Below are 24,789 nucleotides of genomic sequence, written 5' to 3' on the forward strand. Positions count from 1 at the left end.
GACAGAAAGAGGGAGCTGCGTAAGTAGAAAAGGCTCCTGTGGTTGGGGACCACAGGGAGAACCTGAAACAAAAAGAGGGGAAGGTGGGTATAGGATTGCAGAAATGGGCAGAAAGAGGATCCTCATGACTTTCTTTTCCTTATGGTTAGCCTTCATTCTGGCCAAAAAAGAAATGAGTATTCTAAGATACAGAAAAGATAAAACATCAAAACCAGGAGAAACAAAGTTGAGAACTTACTACAGTTTCATAAACTTTCTTTAGCCCTAATCAGACAAAAATTCAGTAAGAGTGATACAAAGGGATTGACGGCCAAGGGAGGAAGTAGTGCATTTACCATCTCGATGTCTTCAAGTCCAGCTGAATGCACTTCTGAAGCTGCCTTTGTCAAACAAGTTATTGAATGCAGCAGTAACATGGTGAAATTTTCTTGACTGCTTGTACAGAAGGTCAGACTCCTGATCCCTTCCTGATCAGTCTGTGAATCCACAGAAAGAAAACACGAAGAAGCACTAAGAGAACATGCCATTATTTGTGTTCATTGATAGTGACTTGACTTCAGCATTTATCTGCATTCATTGGTTAGGTGTGCTTGTGCTGAATGGTGAAAGGTTGGTGACAGCCAACGAGCTGAGCTCTTGAGCAATTAAGTCAACCTCTCTTCAGCACTGAGTCATGCCGTCTGCGTCAGTTGAAGTGCACAGGCCAGCCCTTGTGCCGTGTGGGGCTTTGAGCAGTCTCGTGGCCTGCGTAACAGTGGCCTTTGTACTTGGTATGGGGAATGAAGGTGCTATCTTAGAAGGAATCCTTGCAACAGGCGTGAAAGGGTGACCACATTTAACAGGTGCTTGTTTAGGGACGCTCGCTGTCCAAGTGCAGGGCAATTGTGGGCAGTTCCTAGCTCTTCTGCTTGACCTGAATGTGAGCTTTGTTTCGGCAAAGAGAAGGCTTCTGTGCTCTACCCACAGTGCTGTACGGCCTCTCAGGTGGTGCTGGTACTTGAGAGCAGACGCCTGGAAAAGGAGAGGGCTGCACTGTTGTGAGGCTTAACTGATCTTAACTCATAATTTCTTGTTTTTCAGATGTTTAGCAGCTGTCCCTGGTCTTGAAGACATCAGACACAGCCAGGTGGTCTTAACCCTGCTAAAGTTCTGGGGCATTTGCACTTTCTTTCTTACAAGGTTTCACTTGCAGCTCCAGGTGCTGTAGCTCTACTCCTTCCTCAAGAGTGAGGGCTTGGGGCTACACTAGATAAAAGCAGATATAGACAGATAGAGATGGTTCTGTGGAAATGTTTGCTCAGTGCCCAGGAGCAATCCAAAGGCAAACTTACTGTTAAGAATTATTATGAAAATAATGGAGAGCAGATCATAGTTATGCCACTGAATAGATCCATAGTGGAAACTGCATTGTGATTACCATATGCAGTTCTGGTCTGCCTCTCAAGAAAAATAAGAGTTGGAAGGGTTTCAGAGAAGAGCAACAAGCGAGATCAAATACAAAGAATATCTTCCATATGAGGAAAAAGTATAAAGTCTCTTTAGCCTGGAGAAGAGATGGCTGAAGGGAAGTATGACAGAGGATTATAAAATCAAGTTTGGCACAAAGAGGTTGACTGCAGCATGAGTTCTTATTGTCCCTTCCATATAAGAACCAGCAGCACCTCATAAATTAGCAGGTAACAACTACAAAACAAATAGCATTTTTATATGCCCTATATTGTGTCAAACTGCTTGGCAAAGGATCCGATGGGTCTCCAAAGTTCATATGCATTCAAAAAGAGATTAAATACTGTCATGAGAGAAAAAAAAAATCCACTTACAATGATTAAATACAAGACCTCATTTTTGCTTCCGAAGCCTCCAAGCTGTAGATCGTTGGAGGCTCGCAGAGCAGTACTGCAGTAGCTATGCCCTCTTCTTACACTGCCCAAGATAATAGCTCTTGACCACAGTCAGAGACAAGAGTAGGCTAGACAGACTTTCAGCTGACTGCAAAGTTGTAAGTTGTTTGTATTTCCCTTCAGTGCTCCAGGATCATTTGCAAGGAATGACCCTGACAGTATGACCTGTCTCAGTATGTTTCTTGTCCATTTTGTAGAATCATAGAGTGGCTTGGGTTGGAAGGGACCTTAAAGATCATGTAACTCCAATCCCCCTGCCATGGACAAGGATGCCACCCACTAGATAAGGCTGGTCCCACCCAGCCTGGCCTTGAAAAGACAACGGACCTTAGTCCATTTCTAAGTCCATTTCTAGTCCATTTCTAAGGACCTGTATCCAAAAAGTCCAAAATATTGCAGTGGTGTGCTGGTGACCCTACCTGTGTGCTGCCATGCCAGGATACAGGTCAGCCTTCACAGACTAGTCCGCTTTTAAACAAAGCTCACTCCTAGCAGTGGCAGAGCTGGCTGCGATGGCAGTGGAAGCGTGTATGTCCCAGCAGACAATTTGCCGTGGCATCAGCCAGCCAACTTCAGCACTAAATCCTCTGCTTTGTTCTCATGGGGAGTCCGATGCTGGGGCCGACAACAGTTATACCTCTGCCCTCAGCACAAGTGGTGGGTGCAGGCCCTGGGACCGGGCACCCAGGCCTGGTCTGCTGAGCGCTAAGGCTCCCAGCGGCATTCAAAGCTGCCCAGCGACTGCCTCAGGGGGCTCAGCCACTCCAGAGGGTCTCAGGGAAGCAAGGCACTGCGACCTCCAGCCAGGAAGTCAGCGGCTCCCAAGTCTGTGATACGCAGGCTCCTGCTCAGCCCACCTCAGCCTGTGGAGTCTGGAACCACAAGGTCCTGTCTGTAACTTAACAGAGAGGCAGCCTCACCTTGAGCTGCATATACCCGGGGGGACATAAAGCAGGAGAGACCATGCTGGTCTGCTGGTGCTCCCCAGAGGGAAGGCGGGGAACCCAGAGGCACCTTGTTTTGCCGCAGGCATTGGAGCTGCGCAGCAGCCACTCACCTGCATTGAATGAGGCTGTCTCAGTCAGCAGGCTCCTGAGTTCTGTCCTCTGGAGGAGGTCAGACCAAGGCATGATGCTTAAAAATAGTGAGGAGGCATGCAGTGTAAAGAGAGGCGCACCAATGAAGAAACTGCAGTAGCTCCCCGCAGCCATTCCAGCTCCAATACTGGTGGCTCCCATAGACTGATTTGCAGCAGCATTTGCTGCTTTGAGCTCTTACCTGCTTCTGACACCAGCAACTATTTGGTAGTTTTCCAGCAGGCTGTGGGTTTACCAGAAGTGTGCAAGCATGCTACTCTTTTGGTCATCTGGAGTTCTGTTTTTTTGCTGCAGCAACTGGTATCTGCCAGGAGCTGGTATAAGAACCTACAATAAGCTGCAGAGAGCAAGATGGAGCAAAGTGGATTCCTGGTCAGTGCAAAACTGCATTGTTGTTTCTGCAGCACACAGAACTGGCCTCTGCCTGATTTCTGTCACATTTCTCATCTTCATGTGGAATTTGTCTGGGCAGTTACCATGCCCACAAGGGACCTCCAAATGAATGAAATGAATGACTTTTTCATATTACAGGACATGATTCCAAATACCCCAGTGCATATGTACTAGCTGGATTCCAAGAATCAATTACCAAATTGCACTGCCTCATTCTAAAGCAAGCTACCAGTGGAGAAACTGAAAACAAGATTTTTGTAGCTATACTGAAATGTCACAGTTGATTTTAAGCCTCTTAGACAGTATAATATTGAATGCAAGTTCCTGCTGAGGGCTATCGACTTCAGTATGTGCCAAGCTGCAGGGAACACCCTGTGCCATGCCTGCATGTGTCAGAGTGCTTTCCTCCACCAGCAGTGTGACTTAGATCAGAGACCAGCTTCCTGGGATTTCCCATCATCAGCCTTTAAGATCACCATCCAGAAGAAGGGATCTGTGCAGCCACAAGATGAAATGCACTAGGAAACAGCATCATCTTCAAAACATGCAAAGGGATTAGCAGTCTGAAAACAGCAACATGCTGCCCTCTGTTCAGGGTGGAGGCATGCTGCCTGCTGGGGCCTTGGGGATGGAGGAGGCTAGCCCTTCAGATGTCACTCTTCCAGGTCAGGTGTGCTTGTAAGTACACCCTCTGTCAGAGTAAGTGCACATTCTTGTACTGTAAATCCTAAACTGACTTTCTCAAAGCACCTGCTGTCATGCAGCCATGGTGCTAGGGAATGTCTTCATGGTGGAATGGAGGGATATACCTTAAATATCTGTAATTAAGAACACTGGTGTTCTGGTACTGTAGTACCACAGCAAGCCAGAAATTATTCACAACCCTTGTACATTAGAGCAGCAGGCAGTATTCAGTGTTGCAGCCATGTTTTGGCAACACTGATGCATGCCATGCAATGTCTGAATAAAAAGCATAATTTCTGGTAATGTAAAACATATTTTCCCCAGTCTGCTCTGTACTCTTGTCCCTTCTCATGCCTGCCTTCTTCTACAACTGCTCCAGCGTGTCAGAGTTCCATAAAAAATCCCAATATATGGAACCGACGGAGCACATCATAGATTTTTTCAAAGCATCCAGATGGGTGTCTCTTCATTTTGTAAAGCCCTTTCCTACAGCTCTCCCAGCTGCCAACACAAGGAATACAAGACTGAGAATCTAAGGTAATTTCCCTTGGCACCACATAGAAGAGTTGATCACAGACAATATGGGCAGGCCACCAGAGCAGCTCTTGGAGGTGATCTGCTTGGTACTATTCCTTTTGTCATCTCATGAAGTGCCTTTGCTTTGCCACACACTTCCTATTCTGCTGCACACAGCTCTCTGCAGTGGTCTAGCAGTCACAAATCCTCCGTATTCTTATCACGCAGTGATTCCCCTACATCATTCTTTTTGTGTACTTTCCACTGCAAAAAAAAGAAGAGGCCAATACTAAGCTGCAGTGAATGTTCATCCAGCATTTCCCTTTCCTTTCCCTGTTAGATCATCCTGTTTAATGGTAACCAGTCAAAGATCATATTAGAAGCATGATTTTAACAAGGGCAGCTCTGTCCAGGCCTCTTCCACATAGTAACCTTGAACTCAGTGAGCAGAAGAGGTCTCTGCTCTAGTATGGAAATCCTCCCCTATTTCTGGAGTTTGTTAGTACAGTGTCAAAATTATGGACTACAACACTTTCCATTCCTTTATTTCACTCTGAATTAAAGACCACCTACTGAAGACTCACTTCAAAAAACAGCCAGGCACTTTCTAATATTGAGCAAAATGCCTGAAGAATAAATTGCTCCTATCAGAAATAAAGCATTTTAGTTCTGCCACAAGCAGGGAGATCTGCGCTCTAAGTCTCTCCAAAGGCAACTCCATCTTTCCTGCTTTTCTCTCATTTTCTTTTGATGCACAAAGCCTACATACTGCAGTGATGTGATTGGATTCAGCTTTGGAACAGTGTAATTGTAAATATTCATTGGAATCCAAGCTAGTTTTCCCAAGTCTCTCTTAAAGACTGCAGCTATACAAACAGCTGTGGCTCTGCATTAACCTCATTTCTCCGTAGCCCCAAAGACTGCTCCTTCAGAGGCTACACGGAGAGAAACCAGCCTTGCAGACCATTTTAGTCGATGCTTTATCATTTCCTTTATTTCCTCTAACATCTGTGTTGTAGAACTGGCTCTTAGGCCCAGGTACCTGTTGGGGTACTTCTCCAGTGTCTACACAGATGACCGAGTTCACCTTCCCATGTCACTCACAGTTCCCACTGGCTATTTTGGCTGTCTATGTCTAGCCCCTTTACGCCACCAGCAGTGTTGGGATGTCTACATCTATGTGAGCTGCCCTGTGTTCTGGTATATGGCATATGTGTGCTCATTCCACCATCCTGCTGAGGACCAAGTGGGTGCTCCTAAGTACTAACATGGCTGCTATTCCATAGACAGGGTGAGGCTGTGTGGGTAGGCAACATCTCACTAAGAATTGCACCCTTGCTAGGTACTGAGAAGAAAGCAGATAAGTCAACTGCTGATATCCAGGCAATTCTACTTCTCCAGCTATTAAGTACCATGACTGCACTCAAACACTGGGTAGGCAAAGGGCAGTAGGCTCCTGCAGCTACAAAGGAACAGAGGTGAGACCTTTCCATCAGTCAGACCCGCACCTCCATGTTGCCTGCACCAGCCACTGCACAGCAAAACTAAATAGCATCAAGTTGACCTTGCTCTCCAGGTGGTCTCTGACTGATAGCCATGTCCTGCACAACTTATTTGCAAAGCAGCACATGTAGGAAACCGCACACAGCTATTTTACTGAGAATGGAAATTGAATCCAAAAGTTCTGATAGCAAATAGCAAATCTACACTCCCATCTCTGCTTCATCTACTCTTATGTTTACCACCAAGGGTGGAACTGCAGTGCTCAGGCCAAAGCCCGAGGCACAGCAGCACATGTCATACAGATGATGGTATCAGAGCCTTCATCACCCACTGACATCCTCCAGGCTCTGCTTGCTCTCTTCAGCATATGTTAAAGCACATGTTCTGACTACTGAGTAACTTGTGACCAGATATGTAGGTAGTAAAAGGGGCAACATCCAGCTTTCTTTCCACATGCGGGTTCCTGAGTGCTACTCAGCAAACCAGGCACCGCCAGTGCAGCTGAAGCAGTGCAGATTGCTGGATATATCACTGAAGAGAACAACTTAGAGACTGTCAACTGTGCAGTTCTGGCAGGCAGGCCTGATGTTTACCTGCTTCATTCAGGACTCTGGCAGCAGTTCTCAGCCAGCTGCACTGAGGCCTCTGCTCACCCTGCAGAGCACGTCTTTACCCAGGAATGTCCCAGACAGTGACAGTGCGCTGCTTTGGAACATGTGAAAGAGCACCAAGTCATCAGCCCAGCACGTTCAGGTGAGTGCTAAGAGTCCTGTATGAGGAATTGGGTGGATCTAATTACTTGTCCTTCCAGAGGGCTGGAAGGGGACAGACTCAATGCATACAGAATCCCCCAACCCCCTACTCAGGACAGAGAAGAGAACCCTGTTCCCTGAGAAGAGTGTTGAAGGAACATCACTAACGAGGAAGACACATAAAGATGAATTTTCAGGGAAAACAGTATTGTGTGTACTCCTCAGCAAGTCTCCTGTGACAAAGCTTGCAGGAGCATAACAATGAGGTGCCAAGAAAGAGGGAAGAGTACTCCCACAAACCAACACTGCTACCCATCACAGGAACATGGACAGCACAGCTGGAGATGTGACACCATCTGAAGCACAAAGCTGGGGCTGAGTCTTGTGAAGATCAGGTGAATCACAGTTGGAAATGAGCACCCACCCAAGACTCAAGCACAGTTACTTTTTTAGAAAGGAGAATCACGCTGGTAAATGGTATGTTGTTATCACATGAGTGCTGAACAGTGAGGCTCTGAAAAAGGCAGAGTTGAGTTTCAAGGTTTGAGCAAGGTTAGATTTAGGAAATGAGCAAGGCTGGCATGAACCTTGGGAGGATGATAACCCATCCTCCTGTTCTGAGATGGGAACTTCAAGTGCCCTGTCTTTTGTTTCTGTCCTTTAAGATTTCTCGTGATGCAGAATCCTCTGGCCCCTGGCAGTCTGTTCATGTGCTTTGCTCTCCTCCCCATTAGAAGCTGTTCCTAACCTGAATCTTTCTTGGTGCAGGATACGCCCATTAATTCTTGTGCATGCCTTCATGGACATGGAGAACAGATGTCTTTGTTCCTCTTTCCAAGAGTTTCTGACATGCAGCTGGCGTGATTTTCCTCAGTAATGCTGGAGAAGAAAAAAAAATAAAATCATCCAGATCAGAAACAACAAAAGAAAACCCGTCTGGTGGAACTCACTGCTGTACAAAGAGACAGCAGCTATGAGTGCCCTGTGAGAAAACAGATAAAGTAATGAGGCCTTTCTACAGATAACAGCTCCCAGAGTCAAAACAGCTTTGCAGAGAGCAATGCCCTGTCCTGAGCATGAGCCAATCTCTAAATCAGCCTCTGGAGCAAGCTGCTTCAAGCCACCTGCTGTAAATTTCCTGCACCTTTCTCTAAGGCTGCTGATGTTGGCTCTGTTAAAGATGTCTTTGTCTAGGCCACATCAGCCTAGACAAACACTGCATCAGATCTCCTCTACTCTTCACACATGCCCGGGATGCTTTGGCAGGGAGGAACTTGGACCATACCTTGAGCTCTAGTTCTGACACGTGACAGGTCCTACGGAGCAATACGTGATGCTCCTGTTGCACCAAATCACTCCAGTGCACGTGATGGACCAAAGCAGATGCTTCAACTGCATACATAAAAACTAGGCTCAGACCAGTCAGGCCTTTGGCTGCTGAGATTTCCCTGCTTGCCATGAATTTGGACGTTCTCCTAGATGTCTTACCAGCAGGTCAGTGTCTTGTAGCTCAGCCTAGAGATAATACATCACTACATCTCTCTTTCATGGTTCATACTGAAGGACAGGTGCTATGTCTTGCAGCCTCATCTCTTCCTCCTGCTTGTGCCTTTCTGACTCCTGAGAGAGGCTCTTCAGGATGGAGGTCAGCTTCTCAATCTGCTGAAAGATCAGCTCATGACAGAAAACAGGCAGCAGCCCTGCCCAGCAGTCTCTCTGCGCATAGCGATGCCAAGCTGTGCTGTGACTGACCTTCAGGGTTGTGTGAGATAGCCATGCAGATCAGCTACACTGCAATGTCATACCCCCCCAAACCTGACACAAGATGCTGAATGTAGGCCAGATCAGCTGACCTGTGGGTGCTGGAAATTAAAGTGCCTTCTCTCACCATTATGCCAGCCTCTGTCCAGGCACTCTCTTCCACCTGCAGCATAAAGCCATGACTCCTCTCATGGCTTTCCGGGAGGGAATGTGCCAGTGAACTCTCCAGCCTTTGCAACTCTGCAGAACCTGACACCCAGCCTGGAGCACCAGCAGGGCTCCTGGCATGGCTGCACCAGCCTTCCTAGCATGCACTAGGAGCACAGTCCTTCACCATCAGCTCCATTTTCCAAAGCAGCGAGCACGGTGTTCTTTGGGGCTCCTGCTACAATGATTTATCCAGGTCATTGTGAGGACAGCTGGCTAACTGAGGTTAACAGCTTTCTCGGTTTCATTTCAAAAAGACATTAGCATGGGGGCTATATTAAACAATGATGTGCCAAATCCTGATTCATTCACCAGGAGAGCTCATGAGCAGGTGGGGGACTTGGCTGACAGGCAGGGCTGTGCTGCTAGCCTTTCCTTAAAGGGCAGGACCATAACTCATGCTCCCAGTGCTAAATTACACCTGACACTCGGGGCTGCAGACTCCAGATATGTGCAGCCTGCTACAGGCATCCTGGGACTGCCAGCCCTGGGAGCACAAAGCCCCCAAACCAGCAGATTTATCAGCAGCTGTGTCTGGCTCAAAACCTCACCTCAGCAGCACACACAGAAGGACAGGCCTGGCTTACAGGCTGCTGGCCTTTCCCAGGTTCCTTTTTCCCCTACATGGCCCTATTCTGGAGAGGCATCCTCTCTCTGTGCTGCCCCATGCCCCCCTGCTCCTGTCCCCAAAACCACTGCCTCTAGAAGCTCTTGAACTTCCAGTTCTGGTCTCCAGTCCCTTGAGTTGCCTGCCTCCTGCTCACTTATTTTACTGTTAGCTTGTGCCAGCAGCCCCAGGCCTGTTTCTGCGCTTTACACTCTGTAAGGTGTATTGTACTCTGCCAGCTGGAAGACCAACCAACTCCTGAGGTCAGCCACTTAGCTCCACCTTAGAGTGCTAACATGCCAGCTGCTGAGGTTCCCTGTGAACATGCAGTGACTTTCCTGAGTGTGTGTAGGTCTTGTCTCCCCTCCTTACTGTCTGACCAGTAATTATCTGCCTGGACAGTGGGAGAGGGCCATTTAGGCCACTGTCTGGAGCACCTACCTCTGCTCTAAGTCCAGCTTGATCTGCAGGGTCCCAGGACGGTAAGAGTGATGGTGACAACGATGCCACCTTATTCCAGTCTGCATTGCTCTTCACAGAAAAGAGAAAGGAGAGCATTCTTGACTTAATGTGCTTAAAAGTTGAAACATAATAGATTTAAGGACTGTACCAGCAAGGACAACACAGAACACTGCGTGCCTTTGTCTTGCTTTTCTGTCACTTTCTACCTATCTGTTTCAGGTACTGTTCACCCCGGTATATGAATCACAATGGAAATCAAGAGAACATTTTGCAATCTAACAAGTATGGTGCTTGCAGTTTTAGCTCCTCTGTACACAGTACTGTGCTGGCCAGATACACTTTATTCTTCCTTTTCCTCTCTGGCAGTATATACTGGGTCAGGTTGAAGGGACTGTGCAGTTTCAAAAGCATGTAGGAAATGACATGAAACAGTTTTCACTCACCTTTTCCCTTTCTTTCCCTCTTCTACTGTTTGGATTTAGATCTATTTAATGTGATGTTCACTCCATCTCTGCAGTGTGCTGCAGCCATACCCATGCAGCAGCCTCCTGGATCTGGGGATGGCACTGATCTTCCACAGGCTCCTTCTCTTCAGGACAAAATCCTGCAAACTCTCCTCCCCTTCTCTCACCTTTGGGCTGGTTCACTGTGCTGTTCTTTTCCAGACTCCACTGGAAAGTACTCCAGTGGGAAGTACTGCACTGGAAGAGATGGGAGCAAGGTGATTAAAGACCGCAGTGGAAAAGCAGCAAGAGGAAAGGGTCATGAAATATTCTGCAGCCTTGGACTGATGTGCAGCCACACAAGTCAAATGCATAAGGAAAAAACACCAAGAGCTTTGAATTGCTGTTGCAGAGGACAGACACATTCCCAGAGAGTGCTTAATGGCCTGTGTATGACCAACAGGGCTAGTGCCATCTTGCTGTCTTCCCTCCCGCAAGCTCTCAAGGATATTATCAACATCACATGGATGATGCCATTGCACCAGAGATGTGTCTGTCAGCTGGCACAAGAGCAAAGGAGGAAGTGCTGGTGTGTGTGGGGGGAATACTGAGGAGTGAGTTCTGAGACCCTGTGGGGACAGGAAAGTGATTCATACACAAGCAAAAAGATGCTTATGGACCAGAGGAGTTCCTCACTGAGCTTCCTTGGACCACCAGGACTGTGGAGGTAGAAAAGTGCTCCTGGAATGGGACAGTAGCTCTTGGCACAAGTTGTGGGGGATGTGGAGAGAAGGGAAAAAGTTTGGCCCCACTGAAGAAGATGGGAGAAGAGATCAGCAAGGTGTAAGCTGGCATGATGAGAAGGGCTGCTTTGTTTTCAGTCAAACTCTGGCACTCCCTGAAACCACACAAATAACAGAACTGAAAGCAACAGAACAAATTAAAAATATGGTGAAGGGTGACAAGAGGTGACTTAATGTTGGGATGGTTTCCCTACTAACAACAACAAAAAATACTGGGGCCCTTCTGTCTGGGAGAAGGATGACGGAAAGAAAACATGAGAGAGGTCTGTAAAATTGCAAGTGTCACAGAGGAAGTGACTAAGGAATGATTGGTCATGGTCTCTTCCAATAAAACAAAAGAAAATGTCAGGTGACAGTTCATAAGAAACAAAAAGAAGTGGTTCTGCATCGTGTGCATGGTTAAACAGTGGAACTTGCTGCTATGAGACATTGCAGAAGCCAGATAAAATTGGAGTTACAAAAATAGTGTGACAAATTATGGATGAAAAATCCTCAAGGGCTGTTAAACACAAAGACTCCAGCTTGGGCTTAAGAACCCCTTAACCAGAGAGGTGGGAGAGCATCTTGGGGCAATATCAAACCTTCCCATTTTTTGTCTCTTTCTGAGGCATGGGCATAAACTACTGTCAGACACAGAGCTAGGTGGAGCACTGTTCTGACCCCGAACAGTGTTAGAATTTTATGTAACAGGACTTGATGTAGTGTAATTGGGAATTTTGTAGGATAAAGTTTAGAGATGGTGTGTTGTATCTGTCACTTTCACACCCAAATCAAGCAGCTAGACTTGTCTAAACTCAGCATCTTTGAATGGAAGGGATGGGGTGGGGTGGGATGGGGTGGGGTGGGATGAGGAGGGAGTAAGACAGTAACTATAAGGAGCAACAGAAGTGTCATTCCTGCCCTGTCATGCTCTCCCCAAACAAATCCATACACGGTCACCCATACACATGTGCAGAGCAAAATGCAGGCACACACTGATGCACTCAGATTCATTTGTCCTCCGCCATTCATGCACACAAGTAGAGAAAAGCAAGCAAACTGCCAGCAACCAGCCTTCTCCAGTGGGCAATCTGAAAACAGGCTTGCAACATGCAATTCTGCCCACATGCTGTGCTGTCTCTTCACACACACATACACACTTGGAGAACAAAGGATGACTTGGCAGTACAAGGAACAGTATCTAGTTATGTTCCTTCAAATGCTAAGAACATATCTCATTATCACCAAATTAAGGGAAACAAAATGTTTCCACTTTAAACAACAAGGGGAAAAAAACCACCCAGATTCTAAAATGCTGCCCTCATTCTGGACAAACCAGCTGTGCTGAGCTCATTCCTGCCATCCAGCATGCTGGGACCTAATACTCCAGTATCACGACTACCTGGCAGATTTAGTCTTCCAGAACACTGAGAATATTTCACTACCAAGTTTTAAAGTAGACATATTTTTTCTGGCTTATGAGGTGCTGAAAGAGATTAGAGGCAGGTACCATGGACGACAGCTGCAGGTTAAGCAAGTAATCCTACAGTGTGCAGCAGCAGTAGCTGCACAGATTTTCAGGATCCACTCTCTTCACATCCAAGAATGTGTTTGCCTTGTGGATCTGAATCGCAGCTTGTTGTCAAAATCCATTCACGACTATAGGTGCCCAAGCAGACAGCAGGCAGATAAACCCGTGGCTGAGGAGACATGCGAATAGCGCACACCCCCAAGCCAGATTCATGTGCAGAAGGAATACGCTGTCTGAGCTGTTTGACTCCTGGCAGCTTCTGAAATGCAGGGACTGGAGGAGAGAGCTCTATCAGGGCAGGGGACCAAACAGACACAGCACAGTGAGGACTGGCACAAACACTGCCCAGTAGGCCTCCTGTCAGGTCCACAGAGCAATGAGAGTACTCCCATTGCAAATGTCTGCATGTCCTGGAGCAAATTCAGGGTTTCATCCATGTCATCATAGCTGAGCAGCTCTGAACAAGCCTTGTCTCCTGGCTGACTACATGTCGCCGTTACCACCAGCCAGGACAGCACTGTCCTGGGAGGCATGATCTCCCCCTCCTCTTCTCCACCAGCCACCCTCTTTCCTTCTCTCTGAGGAGATCAGCAATAGGATCAACATCCAGGACTTCTGCACATTACAGCAGTCACACCCTCAAATCAAGTGCAATCCAAGCACCTATTTACAGTCGGCAGAGCTGCAGCCAGCCTCCCCGGTTCCCCGGACTTTCCCCTCCTCGCTGTGAGTTGACAGACTCCACTTTTGCATCATTAGCCCTTCCTTATGCTGTCATTTAAATGAAAACAGTGGATTACCACCACCGTTGTGAATGCATTAAATAAAGTTCCCAGCCTGGCCCACCGAGCTAGACTGTGCTGGCATCTTCCCCTACCTGCTTCTGAGCTTCCTCTTGCAGCTGGTGGCTGGCCTCCAGGTCCTGGCTGAGCTGCTGGATTCGGCTGCATTTCTGCTCCAGTTCTGCCTGCCTCTCCCTCTGCTTGGTCTGCAGTTGATAGATCCTCTGCTCTTGAGCATCCAGCTATTGACCCGCCCAGGGAAAGAAAGAAAAAATGGAAAAAAAAATCAATTAATACTAAACGGCTTAACAAAACCCTGAACAGCACAGGCCTGATGCTGCTGGGGGTGGGGATTGTCGGGAGGAGACACCCCCCGTGCACAATAGCCGCAAAAACCTGATGTTCTGGGGACAGGAAGCCAATATGGTAGGTGTGATCTGATGCCCGCTGCGGCAGCAGTGGTGTCTCTGGACTGGGGAAGGCTGGGAGAGAGCTGCATGAGGTGCTTCAGCTCATGGAGGGGGTGTCAGACAGGCTGGGCCAGGGGGGCAAAGGGCAACCGAGCAAAGCCAGTTATTTTAACTGATGGCTGAATAACCAGCTCCTGATGCAGCTACGTGCTGCAGCTCTGCCGTGTGCTGAGGACCCCACCAGGTGCTTCCTGAGTGGGGTGAAGGGGAAGGGAGCATGGTACCTGCAGCTAGGGTAGGGAACAGCAGCAGGCTCTGAGGGCTTGGCATTTTCACTTCTTGGCATCCCAGCTTCACAGAGTTTACACAGGGAGGGAACAGGAAAGGATCATGAATGTCAACCAAAGAGCAATTAGCATGACAAGGCTCAAGTATTGATCCGCTAGAGCTGATGGGGCTGCTGCAACCCTGCAGTGGAGCGGTTCCCCTGCCACTGGCCCTGGTGCCTCTGCCATGGACGTCTCCGAGACGCTGCTCACCCACTCCGGGCATGGCCAGAGTGCGCAGATGTGTGGGCTGATAGCATGGGCTCTGCGTGGCTCCTGCCCCACTTGTGGTGGGGAAGCAAGAGAAAACACTGGCCACATAGCCCCAGAATTGGTCCGCTTGGTGTTTTAAATTCAGCACTAAGAAACACTGCTGCTGGCAGGGGCTGCGCCGTGTCTGGCCATAAAAAAGGGCCCTATGTACAGTTAAAGTGACCATTGCAGGTGAAAAGAACATGCTGCTTTCACTACTCATGGATGACCAGGAGCAGCCTTGCTTTATGGGGAAATGGACACTCCATAGTTACCTGATCACACTAACGAGATAATGTGCAGGGCACAACCACCACAGACATCTTGCGTCAGACATCAGACTAGACTGCGAGCAGTGCCTGTGCCACCATGCAGCAGTGCAGGGACAAGGCTGAACACACACAGAACAGATTTCCAGCAGAGATCTAGTGTATTCTTCCTCCCCTGTCAACAGGTCCCATATAGGCTATATGTGGGCAAAACCATGCGAGTCTCTTCCTAAAGCCAGGAAGAAGAGAGGACCTGAGAGCAACACAGGCACTGTACCGCCCGAGTCTCTGTGCCCTTGCCTCTTGCCCAGACCTGTTTCCCCTGCCCTGTCCCTTGGCTCGCCCCTGAAAGCAGCCCAAGGCTTCTGCTGTTGCGTGCAGGCACAGCTCACTGGTCTTGAAACCCAGGACAGAAAGCGCAAAACAATGGGCAAGGCGGAGCATCCGAAGCTCCCTTGGCTAGCCTGGCCAGCCCTGCAGGACTGGTGTTGCACTGAGCAGGCATCACCTCAGTTGTCATCACTGCAACTTTGATGCACATGACCACAAAACCTGCTGTGGCAGCACCACCTCCACTCCCTGCAGCATGCCTGCCCTTGGCTGCTTTGTACCAGGGCTGTGCGGGGAGCTCTTCTAAAGAAACATCTTCTGGAAACTTCCCTGTTCAGGGGCACGTGTCTGTCTGTCCTGCGGCCAGACTGCTGCCCCCAGCCCTCTCCAGGCCCACCTGCCTGCCTGCACCCGGCAGAGCAGCCGAGCACGGTGGTGCCCTGCCAGCACTGTGGATGTCCTGCAACATACGCAGCCAGTCAGGGGCCTAATTAATGTTCACTAACTGTCTTACTAAACCTAGAGAGAATTTCAATATTAATTAAATGCTAACTGATTAGTAAAACATATTTACTGAAGACTGTCACCCAGCTGTCAACATTCAATATATACACTAATAATCAATTTGCATGTAATTAACATAAAATGACTTTAATGTCTACATTAAAGTTGTATTGAAGACATTGTTATTAGCTCAGTAGCCTGCATTCCTCCAAGCCATGTTCTGGATGCATGTAAACCGTTCAAACCCACACTGAAAAAGGTTATAGCTGTCCAGTGTGATGCACACTGAAAAAAAAAAGGAAAACATTTAAATTCGGAGTGGATCTAAGTGTGAGCTCATGTGCTTGCATGCCTGTATGCTGCTATAGTAAAGAACATCTTTGTGTTGAACACAGGACATAGCAGTTATCACCACGTGCTCTGAAGAGAGAAGGATGTGCCTGGCTGCAAGGCACCCCTGCAGTGGTCAGCAGCGGACGGGAGCACTGCCTGATTCCCAGGTCCCTCTTACTTTGCCTGCAATGACAGCTGGCTTCCATTGCAACATGAGCATACAAGAACCAAGTACTGCAGGCTTTCTGCAAACTCTCTGCTTTGCTTTGGTGCCTGAGACGTCTCAAGGAAGCATCCCTGAGACTGCTGTGTGGTGGTTTCTTCCCATACTTGGCCCAGGGGCTGGCAGCCACAGAACGCCTGGCCCTTGCTGCTGCCCCATGCCCCCAGCAGCCGCCCCGCAAGGCCGGGTTCCGCACACGGCCTGGTGGCCAGTGGCGAGGCCAGGGGCCGCTCCTCTGCACCGGCCAGGGTGTGGCTGCGCTGACGGGACAGGCAGTGGTGTGTGCAGGGCAGCTTGCGGAGGAGACACCGTCCCTTGGCGGGTGGACAGGCACCCACTGGCAGGCACCGTGCCAGACGGCTTCAGACAGCTTGGGGTCACAAAGCTGTGTCTGCGCAGCTGGTCTGCGATGGGCTGGAGACGGAGAGGAATGCTCCTCAGCATGCAGGACAAACACGCCTGCCAGATGCAAGGCAGGCGAGTGGGTTTGGGAGGCAGAATAACTCTAGAATGCTCAGTGCTGTGTGGCTCCCTACCTGCTTCTCAGCAACAGAAAAGCCTACGACAAGGGATGTCGTATGGCTTCATAAAGCAGCGGCTGCCTTTGGGTCTGAGTTAGCCAAGAGGATGCATCCTGCTCAAAACAGCACTGCCTGTCTGTGTTCACCTCCTTCACCTGTGTGCCGCTCAGAGACGAGCCCACCTTTCCTTCATCCTCACGAAGCGATTTACTTGCAGCAGGAAAGAAGGTGGTATGTTTAGGGTGAACATCCCCCACCCCCACCCCTCTTCCTCTCATTTAAGTGGAATCAATTGTGCCATTTCTGCTTTGCTTTTCAAAAGCAATTACTTTCATGTCATTTCTACAGACATTCACGGAGAGCGAGAGAGTGAGGGCTTGATTATCCCCCCTCCCATCCCCATCCTGTGGCTTCCGCAGTGGCGGTGAAGTATTAAATTAAATGAGGTGTCTATGGAGCGGCGATGGTTTCAGGTCAGAGGCGCTATGGAAAGCTGTATGCTGCACTGCTCCTGTATATGTAAATGGATATATTAAAACCACTGATGTCAACTTGCAGCACTCATCTCCTCTGCTCTCGGGTGATCAAAGCTGATTGCAGAGGCAATTACTGCAAAGGAAAAGAAAATCACGGCCTCCTGCTCATCCCTGAGCTACCGGAGTTTAATTGCTTAGTGTAGCTGAAGCTGCCTCTCCATCTCCCTGGTGTGCACACGCACACATGTGGGAGCAGTGCGTGCCATGAAACACAGACAGGAATGGACATTTTTGGGGATGGGCAATGAGAAGCACCCCAAGCAGGGGAAGACCACAACATGAAAAATAATGATGCTTAAAAATGAATTAAACCACTACAGCAGGCAGGGCTGTATCTTAGCAAGCCGCTAGATCGATAACATTGGGAGAAAATCAGGGCAGCATAATACATGCCCATAAGCGAGCCTCTTTCTTTCTCTGCTCTTTGGTCCTAGATTCACAGTAAGACTTCTTCAGCCTTTTACAGGCAGTAGCTAATCAGGCTCCCAAATCCTTGTGACAGAGATCAGAATTGAGACCCCTGTCTTACAGCTGGAATGACCTGAAAGAAAGGTATCAGTGCCTGCCCTGAGAAGTCCCAACTCTTCACCCTATCCTTGCCTTTGTTTTTCACAAGCACTTCCATGTGAGTACCAGCAAAGGCAGAGGACACTTTAAGCACGGTGCTCAACCAAGCCACAGCCAGCAGGATCCCAGGAGCCACCCCGAGCTGTGCAGCCTCGCCGTGCGTGGCTGTGGGTAACTCGGTGCTGGCTGGATGTCAGCTGCGGAGGACTGACCTCATGTGCTCTTCATCTAAACACCTTCTGTCAGGGCAGTGTGGAGAGCTGGGTCAGCCAGGTTCCTCCTCATGTCTGCCACCTTACCTGCCTCCCTGTTGCTGCAAACCAGCATCCATTTGTATGCCTGTGTCTGAGCGAGTGACTGCGGGACCTGAACAGTGTGAACAGGCCCTGCCCTGCCCTGCTGTTTCCCATTACCGATAGAAATGCTGGTGTGGACCAGTTTCTGATGTACTGTTTTCTAGCAGGATTCATACCCAGCCTAGATACTCCCCAGGTAAACACCCGTGTGCCCCCATTAGCTGTCTCATGCAGACGAGGCCTGCAATGGGCGAGATAAAGGGGCTTCAGACACGCAAAGGGCTAGCAAAGGCTTGAGTCACGCAGCCCTTCGGGCAGCAGGCAGCTCATGCACACATAAAGCCACTCAGGACTGTGAACATATACAAATCTTGCCCACATTCAGTGTCTACAGCAGGGAAGAGGTGATGATTAGGGCATGTTAGTAAGCACATGCTAGTAAACACATGTTAAAACTCTGCCTTGTGCCTGAATAGGTGCTGACAGCTGTGTTGCTGCTGTGTAAGCATTTATAAAAGTGCTGTGCTGGCCTGGCCATATGGAGGTTTTCTGTACAGCAATATTGGATTAAATCGCTACAGCACCTGATGAAACAGCAAGGCAGCACCTTAAAAGAAGTCTCACTCCCTACTCAGCCAACATGACGCTTGCTGGAGGACAAGAGGAAAGCCAGTGCCTTTGGGGAGCCTGGCTTGCTCCTGTGGAGCCTGGAAGGCTGTTTGGAGGGAGCAAGCCACTTGAGCAGCATAGAAAGCAACTGTCTTTTTTTTTTGCAGGAGGAGAAGAGACCTTGCTGGGAGGAGCACAAACTGAGATGGATCCTAGGCCGTCCTGCTAAGACTGGGCTCCTGCTGTGGACCAGCCCTTTCTCCCCAAGCCCTCCTCCCAGCGGGCTGGGCAGTGGGCACAGTGCTGGCAGCTGGTGCAAGCACTGCGTCTCCCAGTGGGACCGCAGGCTGCCACCCTGAGAGGTGTGGGCACAGCTCCCCTGGTTGGAAGGCACCCAGGACATCTGCAGAGGGATGTCAAAAAGATGATAAAAATATAAATGCTAAGTTATTTTGTTTTCTGAATTATTAACCCCTGAGGGTTTCACTTTTGCACTTTACTCCTGCAGCACTGGAAGGTGAATGTTTTTAAAACCACAAAGAAAGCCTGGGACTCTGCTCTTCCTGCTTGATTCTATGGCTGGAGCTTCAAAAAGCCCCAGGAAAATCATGAAACCTATAAGTAAATCTTGTGATCTGCTCACACTGCAGGAATACTGGGAGCCTTCAGCAGCGCCTGCCCAGGGCCCTCCCTGCCTGCCAGGTGGGCTCTGCCACGCGTTCTCTTCTCTTCCTCGTGAATCTGTATTTTCAGCCCAAGGATGCAATCCTTCTTCTTCTTCGTCTTTTTTTTTTTTTTTTTTATGAGCTGCCTGTCTCTTTTTGTTTAGCTGGGAGTGCTCAGAGCCCTTCCCCCACCTCTTTTTCCACTGCTGCTGCTGGTTTTATTCAATTCAACACTTGAGGGAACTGCAGATGAAATGTCTCTGAATCTAAATTGCCAGCAATAGATCTAACAGCCTTCTTTCCTCTCCCCCACCCAAACTCTCCTCAGACAGAATGCTTGAGCACATCGTCTCTGCCTTACTTGGCTTCGGCTGCAAAATACCAGCACCATCAGAGGCACCAAGTATCAGGAGCTCAACACTCACACAACGTCTCTTGCCCGAGTAAATAACAGCATGCACGAAGGAGAGCACGGCACCTGCCGTAACAGGAAGGATGCAAAGACTGGTGAGGCAAAGGTGAACTGCTTCCAGAAAAGCAGCTTGAGCCCAAGAGATCCCTGCAAGCGCTTGTAATATTCTGCTCATGGCCAAGTATGCGGGGCACTGCTGACAGTGACAGTATATGGATTTTGCAGAGCACAGGCACTTGCTATGGCCTCCTGGGTCTCCTGCAAGCAGACAGCTTATACTCTAACCAGGCTAATGCAGCCAGTCTCAATGCCACACATGGACAGCCAAACTAAAACCATGCCCACTCCCATGTCTGGAGGGGCAGCAGGCTGAAGGCTCTCACAACACACATTTCTCTACAAGGTGCCACCCAGACCTTGGGGGTGCAAATCCCAATCCTACCTCTGCAAGCACAGCGAAGGGAGCGCTGCTGCAACAGTGGGTGCTGAGCCAGCAGCCGAAGGGAGAGGCCATCCAGTTAGCAGATAATGCCTCAGACAGCTGCCTGATGAGATGGGAACACGTTTTTCTTTTGGGTGGTAAATGGGGGGGAACCGTCTTGCTTTCGGCAGGGCCTATGTACCCAAGCATTCACATGCTTAGTATGGGGCACACGATGCCATGCAGCCAAATGGCATACGAAAGGATAGGAAATGCACACTTTTTGTTAGAAAGGAATCTAGTGCAGTTCTTGCAAAAGGACTGCACATCTCTGCAGCAAGCAGATTACACCTGTCCCAGCTGCACCCCACTGCCAAGCTCCCAGGGCTGCTGCCCCACAGCGCGGTGCTCAAGCTGGCTGTGTCTGTCAGCCCGACTTGGCACCTAGGGCCTTGGGAACGAACTTGCAGTGCAGGGGTACTTGGCTTGTATCCACCAGGGATGGATGTTTCTTCTCCAGTGCCTCAAGGAGGAGCCACACCTGTGAGCCTGTGAGCTCAGGAAAGCTGCCCCACCTCTGCTGCTGCTTTCATCACACTCATCCTTTCATGAAGGGGTAGGATGGCACTCAGGGCACAGCCAGAGCCTGAGGCAGGTGAGCATATCCTGAGAGTGGGGCACAGGACAGAGGAGCTCTTTCCCTGTGAATTCCTGCAGCCTCTGTACATATTGCCAACAGCACTGGCATCAGCTGTAGGTTCCGAGAGAAGAAATGTTACATGATGGTGCCCTTGCCCCACCACTGCCCACCTCCCCAGGCTTCACCCACAACCTCTGCAGCAATGTGTGGCACGTGGGGTGGTGGAAATGGCATCAAGTTCTTTGTTAAGGGAGATCTGTGGGCCTCTTCTGTTTCCATCTGAATGGCCTTTCATTTTGTCCAGTTCAATGTTTGCTGATTGTTCATGCTGTCTGGAGAAGCTTTGATTAAACCTCTTAATTTTCTGCTAAGCTTTTTCTTTCCACAGGGCAAGCCCTTGACCTAAGAGCATTGAAAAGTGGTCAAAAGGAAAAATAACAAGGCAAAGAGGAAGGAGGAGTAAAAGCTGGGAGACGCAGAGGAATTAAAAGCTTGAAGGAGTCATGACACACAGGCAGAGACTCCTGCGGTGGTTCTGCCAAACGGCAACCTCCACAGAGTTCTGACTCCCTGCAAGACCAAACGCCGTGGTTCCCCACTGCAGCTGCCCACACTACTGGTGCTGCTCCACTTGGTTCTATGATGCCCCAAAGTCTGCCCCACGGCAGAGAGGGGGAAAGCTGGAAAGCAATGCTTCCAGTTTCCTTGCAAGGGTGCAGAGGCACTGAGCTCTTCCACCACCATGCGCTACCTACAGACACTGCAGGGCTCACACTGGCAACCCTCCTGCCACACCTGCACCCTGTGCTCAGCAGGAAGGTGCGTACGGGATGCTTCATCATTTCAAACCATGCCAAGAGGACAGGCAGAGCAGAAATACGAACAGAGAGAGCAGCAGCCCTTTGCAGACAAGTACTGATCTGGGTAACTATGCCAGACAGGGTTTGGCAAGCTCAAGTTCCCTTCTTGTTTTCATGACATCCAGAGGGCTCTGCCCAGTGATATCTAATCCATTCCCTGAGCCTTGAAAATGGACTGGATACAGAACTGCAGTTACAGTCACACAAACACACAGATAAGTGCCATCACCTTCGGAGCTGGGCAAATTAAATGCTTTTTGCCCTTTGGCTGCAGAGAGAAATATTAAAATGTAAGCAGAATATTATTGAAACAATAAATATTTTCTGAGTGTAGAGACAGAAAATGAAATGGTAAGTACACGAGGTATGAAATACTTCACTAATCTCAAATGTCTGTTAATCCTGAAACCTAAAGAGAACAGTTTAAAAGTATCAACTTTACAATTTCAGTATTATTTTAAGAAAAAGACTAGTTTGTGTTCATTCCACGGCTGTGAATGACACCCATTTCCACTGAGATATTAAAAAAGACAACTGACCTCTATGCTGCTCCCCAGCTCCTCCAGTTTTAACAGAAATTCATTCGTAATGCACAGATGGTCAGTATAAAAATCTCTCTCATAATGAAAGCACATGTTGAGAACAAAAACAAATAAATGAGGTATAAAAATAAACATACCAAGATGCACCATGCTGACTGCATTATAGATTTTCATATTTAATTAAAAGAAAATCTGCCTTTGGGTATCTGTCATAAGAACAGAGTCCTGCTGTGGAATCCACGGCCTATCTAGGATCTGCAGTAAAGCCAGTCGCTGTGGTCTCTGCGCTCCCAGATGGGGCCTGGATCATTCAGCTGGTCTAGACATTACCATCATTTGGTTTCGGTGAGGACTGGTGTCTCTCCCCTGCAGTGGAGGGGCCCTGGCAGCTTTCAGCTGATCCACATATCGGGGCTCCATGGGGCGCCAGAAGCACGACTCTGTTCTTACAACAGATATCTGGAGTTACTCTTGTGTTTCAGAATGGTAAACCCAAAAAATGCGTTACTGTGTTCATCTCCAAACAGGACTGCCTGGCACAATAAACACCCCTCTGCCCTCCTCTGCCCTCCTGGCTTAGGCTGGGAGACTCGCAGGGCTTGACTCAGTGCTGAGAAGAGATGTTTGTGGAGGGCAGTAGTGGTGAGCACCAGCTTCAGCGCAGAGAATCTGAGATTTACCTGAAAACGAAGGGGGAAACAGAGCACAGGAGTTATGAGCAGGAAAAAACAGTGCATTTCATTCTGTTGTTATTTATAAAGCTCTTTGTAGATCTATCTCCCACTGATTAGCAATTCATAGTATTAAAAGTTGCATAATTAGATTTTCAGAAGTGTCTGCAGCAAAAAACATAAATCCCTGTCCTCAGGTACAGCTGCGGGAGCAGCACAGGTGCCAGCGTTCACACGCTGGCTGGCCTGGGGCTGGCCACTCGGCTGTGCTGGCCCAACAGTGTATTGGTCCGGCACAAATTTCCACAGAAATCTTGTTTGTTATCTGAAATGAGCTCACTCTTCACCAGATATTTTATACAGCATGGCTACCGTGGATCCAGGCATTTTTACACACGTCATGAGGAATAATCAGATAGTCCTGCTTGGTGTTACATGCTAGAAAGGAACTGCTGGGGAAACTGCATGTATGAAAAGGAGCAGAATAAGGATCATAAGGCAATGAATGAGTACCATCAAGACATGATCACTCTGACAGACCTCTGAATTCCCTCCTCAATAGAAAATTCAAGGTTCTGTGATGAAACAAGTAGTCTCTATAAGTCAACAGCTCAGCCTATATAAATCTTTCCTGCCTGACACTCCTACATCCTGACACACTATATGAACTTGAAGGGTGTAGACATGTTCATCCCACTGCTCATCTCCTCTTAACGCAGGATTTCTTATCTCCAACCTGCATATTACGTGATGACACATGAAATATGGGTTATTGGGCACACACTAAAGTGACAGACTTATTGAGAAGGGACTAGTACTAATGTGGACCCATATAAACAGAAGCTAATGATATTGCAGTGTTGTGAAAAAATAAAATGTTATATTGGATGAATGAACAGGATGTAGCCTGCACGGCATGCGATGTCACCCTCCTGCTTGATCCCCAGCTGAAACATGGTACCCAGTGTAGGGCAGTGCACTTCAAAGGATTAGTGCAGCAGCTGGAAAATTCCCAGAGGTGAATGGTGCAAATGAACTGAGATCTGGAAACATGACCCCTAAGGCAGGAGGTGAAGGAATTCATTTGGTTAGGTTGAACAAAGAACAACTGAGGGAATTTTCTCTCCAAAAAAATATAAACATGACTCCTGCAAACAGTGAGATTATAATACTTTCCCCATGCCAGCAACAGAAAGCACAAATAGTCATGGTCTTAAATTATATCGGGTAAGAGATTAGGAAAAGATTTTTAGAGGAAAGAATAATTAGAACTGGAATTCATTGTTTCAGGCTGCAGATTCGTGAGATCTCCATCCTCAGAAGCCTTCACTACTAGATTATATACCACACCTGTCAGGAATGGCACACTTGAGGATATGAGGATGGATAGGTAACAGTTCTTCATGTTCTTCTTGTTCCCCTGCTTTTCTGTTACCCTATAGCCATGCAAGAAGAACTTGCTTTATAAATAGGTGCAGCAGAGGCAATTGTTGAAATGTCTCATGCTCCTAACAGCTAAGCCCTGGTGAAGGAGGGCAGGAGCTATCTGCTTACAGAAGTGAAACAGCTGGTACTTCCCTAACCTTGACTTTTGCAAGGAGCTGTGTATCAGAACTAAATCAAATGCCTAACTGCAGACCAAAGAGTGTCTCTTCTGCCAGTTCAGAGGGTATGTGAGACAGGCAGGGTAAGCCTGGTTTCTGCTACAGTAAGCTTACAGGTGATGTCACTAGTGTGAGATGACTTCCAGCATCACAGATGCAGAAATGTCTTCTCTAATTAGAGATGCCATTTTAAAATGCTCAGGACAGTGTATTTGGGGTTGCTGAGGATTATTATTCCATGAGAGGAAGTCTTTTGGACTGCAAAGAATAGCTACAAGATGAGAAACATGACTGTAGTTCTCTATAAGCAGGGTGCTACGAGACTAATATCACAGGTATTATTTGCAATATCTTCGTCTACTTTGTCTGCCGCACGC

General features: G+C 48.4%; 1 protein-coding gene across 41 annotated transcripts in view; it reads right to left on the minus strand.

Moving 5' to 3' along the window:
• Nucleotides 1–240: 240 nt before the first annotated feature.
• The window catches only part of LOC308176543 (uncharacterized protein), a 129,003-nt gene continuing 104,454 nt past the window's right edge, over nt 241–24,789 (minus strand). For 29 of the 41 annotated variants that reach the window (XR_013938313.1, XR_013938314.1, XR_013938338.1 and 26 more), the window contains 4 exons: nt 14,116–22,817; nt 13,517–13,663; nt 9,863–10,584; nt 241–7,725 (listed from right to left, as the gene is read on the minus strand). The gene's annotated coding sequence lies outside the window, so the exon portion shown is untranslated. Of the gene's footprint in view, nt 7,726–8,334; nt 8,509–9,862; nt 10,585–13,516; nt 13,664–14,115; nt 22,818–24,789 lie in introns of all 41 variants that reach the window. The other 12 variants (XR_013938321.1, XR_013938324.1, XR_013938322.1 and 9 more) reach the window with 10 other exon arrangements.

The sequence above is a fragment of the Anser brachyrhynchus genome (genome assembly GCF_964034855.1).
Source record: "Anser brachyrhynchus genome assembly, chromosome: 12".
NCBI lineage: Eukaryota > Metazoa > Chordata > Aves > Anseriformes > Anatidae > Anser > Anser brachyrhynchus.